Genomic DNA, 12,806 nt, shown 5'->3' with positions numbered 1-12,806 from the left:
TAAAGTAAAGAATTTGTTCATTTGGTTTCAACGCCAACCAAACGAAAAACGCCAAAACGGAAACGTGAAAGCAGAGAAGCGTACATCCAACGGCAACATTTGTAAAAACATACATACAAACCAACATACATAAATGTATTCGTGACAACGTGTTCCAGTTTACAAGAGAAAATCAGGAAATCACAAAACTCTTTTTTGTATTTTTGTGACTTGTTTTTTTGTTTGTTTGCTTGCTTCTGTTGAAAGAAGAAAAGCAAGAACAACGCAAACGGAGGAGAAGATAAAGATTGCGGAAAAAGGAACTAGAAGAAGCAGTAGTATATTAAAGGTGGGTCAAGTGTAAATTTTGATACAAACATTTGTGCATAAAACACACAAGTATACAAACATACAATCACATATATAAAAAATACATATATACAAACCAACACGAATATGTAAACACATACATACATTCTTGGTAGGCTTGCGAAGCACATGGTGTCAATTTGCAAAAAAAAACCTACATAAAAGCACATGCAAGCCCTTAAAATATACATTTGTGTGTATGTACGAACAAATAATATGTTATTTTTTTAATGAAATCCATTTAATGCCAACAAAAAAGGATTTTCTTCAACTGCTATACGGGCATCTTGTCCAAAAAATAATTTAAATTTGTATAAAAATACATATTTACATACTAGCGTATTATACTTCAAGTCATTTTCCTACATTATTTAATTAGCTTACTAAAGTACTCAGTAATAAAATAGATAACCATGTATTCACATATACATACTTGCCCAGACACAAACACACACAAGTACACGAAGCGAAAGAGGTAATTTACTTTTGGTCCGCCTTTCAACATTTGGCGGAAGTCATCTTTGTGGTTAGGAAATTAAATATATAACTTTTTAACGGATATATGTAAATATGTACGTACGTGTGTGTGTGTGTTTCAGTTTATATGGCATGAGTATGCGTGCATATAGCTGTTAAAATGAAGGACTCTCATTCACTTGAAATTCCACTAGAAAGTGAAAGCCCAACAATCGTGACAGTGTCCTTTGCAAAAGAATAAAACTTGTGAATGAACATGAACATTTGCACAGCACCATTGTCATCGTTTGGAAATAGAGATGTCGGATTTGTTGAAGATTCTAAATATGTGAAATGTTGTCACTTAGTGAGGGTAAAATACAAATGTACACTATTTATATTATTAATACACGTTGACAGAAAGATAGTGTTTTGGATCGTGCGACTAAAAATAGAATCGATTTGATTTCATGTGGAACTTATGGAGTTCAAGATTTGACTCAGATATGTGTTCTATAATTAGTATATCCGATATCGAAAATGAACCATAATGTTGTAGAAAATAGCGGACCACTTAAATTCTTTATACTGGAGCAAAACGAAGTGCTAAAAAATTGTTCCCACACGTTTACAATCAGAACTTAACTAAAATTTTAACATTGCAATGATGTATTCAATACAAAAGTTGCTTGTATAAACCCTCGAGTAAGTGAATTGTTGTCAACATATAAAATAAAGTTCTGGAAAGGGCAATTTGGGCTTTGTGATAACAAACCAAGTATTTATGAAGAAAATCGATAGTCTATCTTGAAAAGTGTACTTTGCAATTTCTTCAAAGATTTCTTCAATACAAAAAGTTGATTATTCGATCAGTCAAAAGTCGATTGAATTATCCCTAGACGATATCGGTCAAATCAAAGCGAATAATTATGATAATTAAACATAATTATATTTTAATTTTGTCTGTAAGTTCTAAATATAGGTGACAGAATTTAAATAAAAACAAATTTGATCGTTTCATCCTCAAATTTAAGAATATTTTTACAATTGTAACAGATTCTATAAAACAGATAGACACCCTCAACCTGTAACACTTTTTTTTTGTCGGAATCAAGTCCCATATTTGCATCCTTTTTATGTTTGTGGAAAATATTAAGGGCAAAGCCTAACTATTGTCGCATGGTATAACACTATAATAATATGGATTTTCCATTTGAAACTTTATCTTATTTACTTTATAACGGCTTTATACTATTCTTTTTTTCTTTCGAAGAGTACAATTTTTCCTTTCAAACAAGAAGGTAACAGCAAGTGTTGTTGTACAACAAATGATACAACAACCACATGGAAATTTGTTTTTGTAAGTTATACTAGTGTCAACGTCATTTGACAGAAAAATGTAAACAAACAAATAAATTATATTTGTTTTGAAAAGAAAATATTTTCGAATCCTCAAAATTAAATTTGAATAACACATATGAAAGTGCAGAGAATTGAGAGTTATTCAATGAAGAAAGATTTGCTTCCTCAAACTTTCCCAACACAATTGGCAGACTTATATGTGTAACACATATGAAAGTAAAATGAGAGTTATTCAATGGAGCACATTTAATAAAGAACAATTTTGAATTGTATGCGTTCCCAATTTTCCTGTTGGGTGATTTTTAAAAACATAATTTGTCAAATTCATATTTACACTAGTATTACATTGGAATCAAATCATGCTATTGTCGGTGGTTTATTATTTTTCAATATTGTAACAATTTGTTATGCCATGTTCTGACGGTCATCCGAACAACGTAGTTCGCTTTCAGAATTACGTACGTGAATTAACCCGTCCATACAACACTATTCATAATTCATGTCATCAGAGTTTTTTATTTCAAACTTTTTGTTTCTTGTTTTACACCAAAAATGTAACACATTTTAGTGAATTACATAGGGATCTAAATAGAAAAAATAATTCTCTTTCTCATTCATGTTTTCCATTTTTCTGAAAATGTTGTTGTTGTTGTTGTATTAAAAACATTTTTATAGTTTCTCAATTCAAATGTCACATACTGTCACATATAAAAATTTGGAGAATTTTTTATTTGAGTTGCTCAACATTTGTTTCTTGTTTTGTGCGCTAATTAGAACCAAGGGAAAAGAAATGCATATTGCATTATGTAGAATACAAAATTTACATCTTGCTGCATATATAAAAACTATAAAATTTTTTACTTTTCATTCATCATTTTTAATTTTACTGAAAAAGTTTGAAAATTTTAAAAAATTAATTAATTTATTTTCGATTAATACTCTCAATTGTTTGGGATGGACAATTTTTTGGTTATTCAGAGAGTGATTCGAATTGAAAAACGTACAAAAGTCGGTGTTTGCTCAGAAAATTTTGTATGGGGAACTAAGTAATTACTTCATAATTAAGGGTCGAACAACGAATGAGAGAGCGAACAACGCTCGTCGGTAGATGGCATTATTAGGGAGGTAAATTGTTGTTCAGAATAAATACAGTCGACTCCGTTTTACTGAAACGGAAAAAAAATCTGGATGTTTGTTTCAGTTATCCGATGTTTTCACATAAGCGGAGTTCGCTTAAATGAAAATAATTTCAGTTATCCGAACTTATCATAAGCGAACATTTTTTCCAGTTTTAGGAATTTCTCTATTTTATATTTTTGAATTCGAATTTTATAAAAATAGACGATAGAAATTGGAATTGGCTGACATGTCTTTTTATGCGTATTATTAAAATGCGCGGCTTGTAACGAATCTTACTTATTATGTGGTCTATAATATTGCTGATTCTGGCAACGTCGTTTAGTCTGTAATTGTTTATTGTAGTGACATTCGTATGTAAGAAAATTGTTTAAAATAATAACTGTAAGCCAAAAGGTCTAATGAAATATGTAAAAATGCAATGTAATGCTTGATTTCCCATTTTAGAGAGTCAGTCTTGTCGCGTAAGCCGTTTAATTAATTGTCTCTCGTTTTATGCCATAATGACCGACCGAGTAAGAAATATTTCACATTGTTTATAACATAAAACTCATAAGATAATTTTTAGAGAATAAACTGAGCCTTTGTCAAAAATATATGTTTGACTTGTTTGTTTTTGTCGGACTTGAAACGAGTGACAAATATACTATTTATTAGTCTGTTCCAGAACCTGCAAGAATGTACAATTTTTTACTACGATAACAAATTTTCCTTTATGATATCGAAGAAAATAGTAAAAATTATTAGATTCTTGCAGTAAGGGAACAAACCATATGATAGATTGATTTTTTCATTATAGATTCACATTTACTTCGTTCCTATTTAAATTTTGGTTATCCCCTATGGAAGGTATATCCTGTAACACATTTTGGTACATATTTGCTACTTGTATATAAAAAATAGAAATGCGGAACTGAACTTTTTCGAATTTTTCAAATGGTTTTAAAAGTTTGACCGAACGAACTTAACGTTCTTCGACGTCAAATTTATATATACTTGACACACACGTTCCATAGTTCGGAAAAGTCATTAATTGCAGAAAAATATCTGTTAGGTGGGCTTTGGTATTATTTTTCACTCTCATGATTTTCAGTAATACTCACATGAATTTAGTATTCCCATTACCACACTAGAGGGTGCAAATTAAGCGCTGATGGCTAAGAAATTTAGCACGAAGATCCGGTTGTGGTCAAGAATGACATTGACAGTTCTCTTTGGGGAATAGATAAAGTGGACCAAAACATAATTTTTGACTGTTTTCTTAGTCGCTCTAGAGGTCACAATTATGAACCGGACGTCATAAAATTGTACATATAGAAGGGGATTTGGCTAATGAATAAGCCTGGCTGTTTTGATTATAATCGGTCAATATTTTAAAAGGAATTAAAATTTGACCTACAAACTATTGAGATTTGTGTGAAAATTGACAACATTTGCATATTGTGGGAAATGTTGTCTATGGATTGATTTTTAGATATAAAAAACTATTGGAAAATGGTAACTGGTTTATTATTGTCATTTATGGTTTAATATTGTCATTAACACATCAGAGAATTTAAACAAAGCGAAATTTAACACAGGTTCAGTGTTTAGATCGAAAAAAAGTTCAAATTCAGTGGTAGTTGTGTAAGGTACCATACGGTAGACCCCGTCAGACTGAACTGCTCCGCTCAATGGTTTCATTTAATTTATTTTGTATAATAGTACGTTTACATTGTGCCGGATTTAGTTAACCCAATGGATTTCAATTGTCAATTCCATTGCCTATTTGTCAAATAAATCCTAATAAAGTAGGTTTACCCTGCAAAAAAATCCAATGTAAATACATTTAGCATCTGATACACAGCTTGGTTTTCTGGTAAAATTTAAAAAAATATTAAACATATTAGCTGACCCGCAAACGTTGTGTTACCATAATCGGTGCAGTAGTTGCAAACCCCAAAAAAAAAACCTAAATATTACGCTACCTGCCGGGTAAACTTCAAACTATACAGAAACACTCCTCACGCCCCATAGAGCATGGTCAAAATTGATGCAGTAGCGATCATTAACATACACGTAATTTTTATATATGTATATAGAGATGCCACAAACAAAATTAAATCCACTTAAGGGGACCTCTCCATTCTCGGGGTCAACAATTGTTTTGATTTAATTCGATTCTACACTAATTCAAGAATGTCCCTACAAAATTTCAAGTGAAAATCTGAAGCACTCTTGAAAATATAGCCGATTTATTGTGTTAGCATCAAGTGACGGCTAAAGGGCTTCTCAAACTTTAAACGCGTTATTCTCTTTTGGGAATGGCGGACACGATAACTCAAAAACTAATAACCCAATCGATTCCAAATTTTTACACGTTTCTCTGTGAGTGTATAGCTATCGTATGAACTATGATAAAGGCAATCGGTGAAGATCTTCCTTATTTTTTAACTTTTTTCAAAGGTTCGCCATTTAGAGCGAATTTAAAATCCTGTTCATACGAGATATATCTTTCTAACACCGTTGGAATTTTCGGATTCCGATGTTCCAGTGAGGAGTAATCATGCCCGCCATCAAAAATAAGGATTTTTCTTTAATCACAAAAAATAACAACAAGACAACAACAAAATTTTTTTGTAAATTATTTTTCTTCCTTTTTAAATCTTAAAGAATTGGTATTCATTTACCAGCCCATTTAAAATCTTAAAAATAAAAAAGGGGGGGGGGCAGGGTTCCCTTAACATTATTTTTGGAACAAATCAAACACAACCATTTAAAATACCTCAATAAAACAAAACATAGATTTAAACCATTTTCAAAATAAACAATTCCTAATATGTCAGTTAAAAAATATGCACTCATTTATAAATATCAAAATTTCCCCTTTGAAATATAGAAAATATCTTCCAAAACAAATTTAAAACGTGTGTATGTATATATCTATCTAACATTGTGACATTGCATTTGTACAGGATTGCATTGTGGGTTTGCCGACATTCAACTGTGTTTTTGAGTTGCTTGCATTCATTCTGTCACCCTGAACCAGTAATTCGTGTTCCAGTTTAGTTCGGTTATTTCCCTATTCTAGCAACTAGTGGGATCGTGTAAACCTCGATTTTGGTCGGTGACCTTGTTTTTCTATGGAAATAGGTCAATGCAGCAAAAAAAGAAGAACTGTAAAATTCTTTTGTTTCGTTTGTATTTGTGGGGTGCAGTTTCTTGTTGTTGTTGTTTTTTCGGTGCTGTGTTCGTTTTCGATTTCTCAGATATTGTCATTAGGAAATACTGTCACGTACCGTTGTATTGTGTGTACACAATTGACAAAAAAATCCAACAGTCTATTTTGTGTTCCTTTTTTGGGGTATGAGCCATTTGTTTTTAGTTCTTGGCAATCAGCTATATAATGTGTATATAATCGTGTACGTACGCATGTGTATATATTTTATGAACAAGTGGGAAGAGATCATCTTGTGGGTCTTTTTACACATATATTACTCTCAAAAAGAGCATAGTAACAGATGTACATATATGATGAGTAGAGAATGTAGGTATGTAGACACATGTGTAAGATTGTATAATAGACAGATGTCTGTAATCATAAATGTGTTTTTATTTTAGAAATTTGGCTGAACAAGGCTCGGGAAGAGATCCGCTCTTGTGGGTCTTTTTACACACATATTACTCTCAAAAAGAGCACACGTGTGGGTGATTGCCACATGCTGTTCGAAACATTACAATGTGCATACATATATGATGAGTAGAGATGTTACTTCTTCTATTACACTGTGCTACAAAACAACAAAAAAATTATTCAGGGGTTCTAATATACCAATTCTGTTTAGTTGGAGTCCCTGGAACACGAAAATACCTTTGTTTTTTCTGGCTCACTTCGAAAGTTAAATTTATAACGCTAAATGTAGAGAAAAACGTGGTCTCATACATTTTCAATTTGAAACGCGAATAACTTATTTACTTTATAACGGGTTTATATTATTCTTTTTTTTGAGATAAATTGGGTACATCTATCTTTCGGCTGAAGTTTTTAAAGTTCTGTTTTCGAAAAAAATCAAAATCCGTATCAGGTCATTTTTTGAAGCGGAAATGATCCACAGAAAATGCAATTAAACCGCAAAATTTTCAAAAATATTTTGCGCCAAATTTCATGTTTTTGGAAGGCCAGTTCCCGCCGTTCCCGTAGATGGATTTTCACGAAGAAAATTTTATATCATCCGAAACGTAAAAAATCTTACTGATCGCGTGTACACATATCATTCAGTTGACAGATCTAAAAATGTGGCCTGAAAAATAGGTTTTTTAGAAATTCGATCGCACAAAATTTTCACCTTTGGATGAGTATTACTCTGAAGCTGTGCATACTACATACACAAAATATATATCAAATTGCTCGGATTCGCGACTACAATAATCTTAAAATCGATTTTTAAAAATTCCTGTTTGCGAATTAAAGCTAGATGTATAATTCAAAAAACACTCAAAATCGACCTCCAAAATGTCAGCATCATTTAGAGATAGAGATTAGAGAAAATGATACATAAGAGACGTAGTCCTCATTTGGTAGGCTCCTAGTTTTACTTCGACACGAAGACCGCGAAATGAGTGGCTTAGTCGCAAATCGATAGTGATATTAAAAAACTAGTTCGCCTCAAGCGGTTTTTACACATGTTTTCACATTAAAGTAGACACAGCTTCCACCCAAAGAAAGTTTGGAGGTCAACATCATCAAAAGCTTCCAATGACGTAATTCCCGAGTTATAAAGGGGAACCTCGGCTTAAGCTATGTTAAATAATTGGCAATATATATATATATATATATACCGAATATGAGGTATATTAATAAATCAATATTAATATGTTTTGGTACGAAGATTTCACACCCAATGAGAATTCTAAATACTAAATTACAGTCAATTTGTTTAAAAAACGCGCACAAAATCCCGAAATGTAGGACAATTTGGTAACCAAGAATAAACCAAACTAAATTACAGCCAATTTGGTTATATTCAATAAAAAGGGCTAATATCTTCAATTTTACAATTTTTATTACTTATTTACATGAAATTTTCAACAATAATGTTCTAATTTTCAACATTAATTCTTAAGTTTATAAATGGTCCCAGATGGCCGCAAAATTCCGGACTTAGAACACACCAAGGCGTCGAATATGAGGTTAATCCCATTCTGCGGAGCTTAATTCCGAACCTGGACAAAATTTACATTCTGATAATACTAAACCATATAAGAGTACAAATTTAAGTATATTTGAAAATTCTTTAAAGTCAACCATTCGATATTATATACTGGCAATTTTTTCGGGTCGTGTTTTTCCGCCATTTCTATTTATTAATTCTGAAAATATCAACTATACCTTTTTATATATTTTATTGGAAAATTCTTCAAAACCCGATTTTAAAAGAATTATTCAAGAAATTCTCATCTTATAATTCACGCAACAATCTGAAGTCACATTTTCTAAAAAAAATGAAATTGAAAAACATATTTATTATTAAATGAGGCCTTCCTCATCGTCGAACGAACAGAGCGATGATAACTCCACAAACATAACCACCACAAAAATAACAACATCATCCGCACGAAATTGAAAGGACTTTGAGAACATCTGTATAAACAAACTTTTTAATGTCCATTACATAGTATGTGGGTGTAAGAATGTATGAATTCATTTGATTCTTGTGATGAAAAACGTGATTCTTTTTTTGAATTACATTACAAAACATACGCACGCACACACTCGCGTACATAAAAACACACTAGCAAAGTCATTAGACGAGCAGATTATATTTTGTCTAAAAACAAAAAAAATATTATCCAAAAACAAACAAACCATTTATACGAGTTCACTCGCGTGAACTCGGTTGTTAGAGTGTGAGTGTGCCTATGTGTGTTTGGGTTTGTATGTTCCGCTTATGCCATTACGGTAATTTGTGATACGGAGTTGACACAGGAATGAGTGTCCTTTTTTCGGAAACAAGTGGTGAAAAGCTTTTTTTCTTATATTTAATCTCTAAAGAGAGATAGAGAGAAGGAGAGAGCGAGCATCTGAGAACACAAATGAGTAAAAAAAGAGAGCGACAATAAAACACCACTATCCGCTGTGTGTCATTCTCCCGGAAACGGGAAATGCTTACAAACACAACCACTTAATGGCCATTTGGGTTATTTTTAGTTTATGCTGCTGTTGTTTTGTTTCCTTACATATATTGTCAATCATAAAACAATAACAACAACAAGAATAAATTGTACGAAACGCACACATACACGCACTCACATAACCATAAACACCTTCTTATTGATTTCATTATTGCCATTGACTCGCTTGCTCTCGCCCCGCTTTTAGCCAAGTGTTTGGAGTTTTTAACTTGTTTGTCTCTGTGCGTCTGCTTTCGTTCGTTTTGCAATTAATTTCTGAAGTCTGAATGTCTTTGAAAGTTATGATTGCCAATCATTAACAGTTATGAGGGTTATATATTTTCCAGACAGAAAATTTATGTGTGTGTGTGTGTATGCATTGCTTTATATTTTTACTACAGTACGAGGATGTGTAAATTAATTCGCAAAATAAATAATTTTCAATGAACGAAACAAAAATGTTCGGTTGCAGAAAGTGGAACTATGTTATTGACAACAGGAAGGGAATTAGAAATGTAAATTCTTCGGCAAGGAGATTTTTTTGCTAAACCAAACACTAGTAAATTTCATAAAAAAAGATTGCCTATATTGACTGTGTTGAGTTACATGCATTGGCGGCGCACATAATGCATTTCCATTTCCAGTTTCTCTAAGAGAATTATTTTTTTACAGCGAGTTTAGGGACAAAGATTTAATTTTTATACTAATGGTCTGTAATTTACTAGACTTAAAATTTATTGTAAGTAGGGGAGAGGGGGGCACCTTTGAACGTGGGGCACCTTTGAACAGCGCTCATAAAATCTTGGTTTAATATTTTTCCGACCCGCAACCACATTTTTGTATATGACAATCTTGTTCTCTATATGGGTAAACCACTTTTGCTTGCTTTTTCAGTTGTCGAAAAATTGTGCATGGGTGACCATGTTTTCTCAGTGTCATTGTAAACTTTTATTCATTTGGTTGTAAGGGCGCAGGAAGAATTCTGTGATAGTTTTCTTTCGTCAAACAAATTTTTTGCATTCCAACAATCATTTCAAACAAAACTAATGCAATTTCTTTCATATATATTTATTACAAAAAAAGTTATTTTAAATTTCCGTAAAATGCCATGGGTGGGGCACCTTTGAACATGCCCATTAAACTCGAGTAAAAAAGGAGTTTTTAACTTTTGGCTTCGATTTCTCAAAATTTCAAATGGGCTAATAAGATTACGAAATTAACTGTATTTTTCACCATATTAATTTGTATTTTTAAGTCATTTTATGTTTTAATAACTTTTGATCTAAATTTTTTAAATTTTGAACATTTTTTATATATTTTTTAATGAATTAATGCATTTCTGATATGTATGAATAAAATACATACATATGTGAACATAAACACTGTAAAAAACCATGTCGTTCAAAAATGCCAACCCCTGTTCAAAGGTGCCCCCCTGGGGGGGCAGTTTTGAACACTTTGAGTTCGTCCATTAAAACAGTAATAAAATATATTTATCAAGCTTATAGTATGTCATATGTGTATTCATTTTAAAGGTTACATATGTACCTATCAGTTAAAATTTATAAGAAACCAAAAATGATAAAATAAAAAATTGTATAAGGCTTGAAAGCAAAAAGTGTTCAAAGGTGCCCCCCTCTCCCCTACCAATGATATTTTGTATAAGATTAGAACACACAGCTAAGGTTCTGCTGCTCAACTCAGGATCCTTAAAATATATTGAAACTGACAATGTTTTTTTTAATAATATTTTCTGGGTGGCATAATATCTATTGTAGACTGGAGGAGATACAATTTGACAACAAAATTAAGGTCTTGAGTTCAACATGGCAGAGTATTTAAAACTCTTAAATTTGCAGTGAGGATCACTGATGGAGTGTAGGTTAGATGTACTAAAGTATTTTTTGGAAATTCGAATAATAGGTATCCGTAAAGTACTAAAATGTACTTAATATGAAACTCTTCGAAGTATAATTATTCCTTCTAGATGAATTCTCAACTTTTCATTTTTTTCAAATTTATTTAATTGTTTTAAGAAATATTTATTGAATTCTAGTAGTTTTAACTATTTCTGGTATATTTAGACCTTCATATAGAATATTAATGTGATTTTCCGAACGTAGAACGTATGTAGCTCCTGGGCAAGAGCAAGAGCAATATAAGTCATCTCTTTAATTGACCTTTAACTTTTTCTAGTTTTTTGCTAGAATGCACTGTTTATGTCATCATAAACAACACTAGTATTGGAATCCCTACTACTATACACTACCCCCAATATTCCGTAGCAAGCATTAAATATCCAAATACTTTATAGCATTTTGACATTTGTTGCTTAACTAAACATTAAATTCGCCGCAACATCGATCCCTGTCACATTGGCGATTTCCGTCTTTACTTCTTTTTAATCTATCTCTTTTGTATATCAACCAGACAACTGGTAAGACCTGTCCTAAAAACTGTCCTGAAATAAAGACTTTCCTAAAATAAAAATTTCGTATTCACCGCATCTATTCCAATATATTTGGTTTTATTTCATTGTTGGAATTTATTCTCTATTCCATATTTGGAGAAACACAAAAGAAAGACAGCTTAAACGTCAGCAGTGTTCCAATTCTTCTTTATATCGATTGCTTTGAGTTAAGCAAGGCGTTCATGCACTATAGCAACATATTTGCAAAAAGTCAGTATAAAAATCATCAATCTTCAGATCATGTACCGATCAATTAAATGGTATTCTCTTAATGAGTTTTGAACATTTTTTCGGGAGGTTTTAAAGTTTTTTAATTTTTTTTGTAAACTTTTCTAAACATCTACCGAGTGAGTGTTCTGCATTATCTACCTATATATATAAAAGAGCTTAGTGTTAAGTGAGTGAGTGACTGACAGATCATCGCCCAGACGAAACGGCTAAAGCTAGAAGCTTGAAATTTTGAGTGTGGGTTGGTGTTGGTGTGTAGGCGCGAGATAAGCCTGGGTTTTTGGAAATTCGAACTAGAAGGGTACGAAAAGTACTAAAATGTACCAAATATGGTACCCTTTGTATTAGGCGAACGGGAAGAGCTAGAATTCTGAAATTTGGAATGTGGGTTACTGATGTAAAGTTAGGAAGATGTACAAAAGCGTTTTTGGAAATTCGTACTAGAACGGTACGAAAAGTACTAAATGTGCTACCATTTGTATTTGGCGAACCGGTAGAGCTAGAACTCTGAAATTTGGATTGGTGGTCGCTGAGTGTAGGATAGATGTACCAACGAGTTTTTTGGAAATTCGAACTATAAATATCCGAAAAGTACTAAAATGTTCTTAATTTTGTACAATTTCGTAGCATGTGAATTGATAGAGCTAAAAACTTG

The 12,806-nt window shown here is 32.0% G+C and overlaps 1 protein-coding gene across 1 annotated transcript in view; it reads right to left on the bottom strand.

Annotated features, from left to right (window-relative positions):
- Positions 1-12,806, bottom strand: part of LOC133324881 (large ribosomal subunit protein uL13m) — a 111,058-nt gene that overhangs the window by 49,306 nt on the left and 48,946 nt on the right. The gene's annotated exons all lie outside the window — the stretch shown is intronic.

This window comes from Musca vetustissima, unplaced genomic scaffold, assembly GCF_032173495.1.
Source record: "Musca vetustissima isolate MV318-11 ecotype Yass unplaced genomic scaffold, APGP_CSIRO_Mvet_v1 utg10349, whole genome shotgun sequence".
NCBI lineage: Eukaryota > Metazoa > Arthropoda > Insecta > Diptera > Muscidae > Musca > Musca vetustissima.
This window is presented reverse-complemented; position numbering and strand designations above follow the sequence as displayed.